The sequence below is a fragment of the Photinus pyralis genome, unplaced genomic scaffold (genome assembly GCF_008802855.1).
Source record: "Photinus pyralis isolate 1611_PpyrPB1 unplaced genomic scaffold, Ppyr1.3 Ppyr1.4_LG9, whole genome shotgun sequence".
NCBI classification, from domain to species: Eukaryota; Metazoa; Arthropoda; class Insecta; order Coleoptera; family Lampyridae; genus Photinus; species Photinus pyralis.
Window position 1 is genome coordinate 2,000,405 of NW_022170878.1, and position 243 is coordinate 2,000,647.

A 243-nucleotide genomic window follows, 5' to 3' on the forward strand; every position below is an offset into this window, starting at 1 on the left:
CTCTTAAGTAATTTTTTTCGAAATTGTACGAGACAGCCCTTAGGGACAGACATCAAAATTTGAAAATTGGGAACACACTGTAGCACTATCAGGGTCGTATCTGTCGCCACGTTGCCAAATAAGGGACGCCTTCTTAAAATTTTCGGAGGTTCCTCTTAAGTAATTTTTTTCGAAATTGTACGAGACAGCCCTTAGGGACAGACATCAACATTTGAAAATTGGGAACACACTGTAGCACTATCA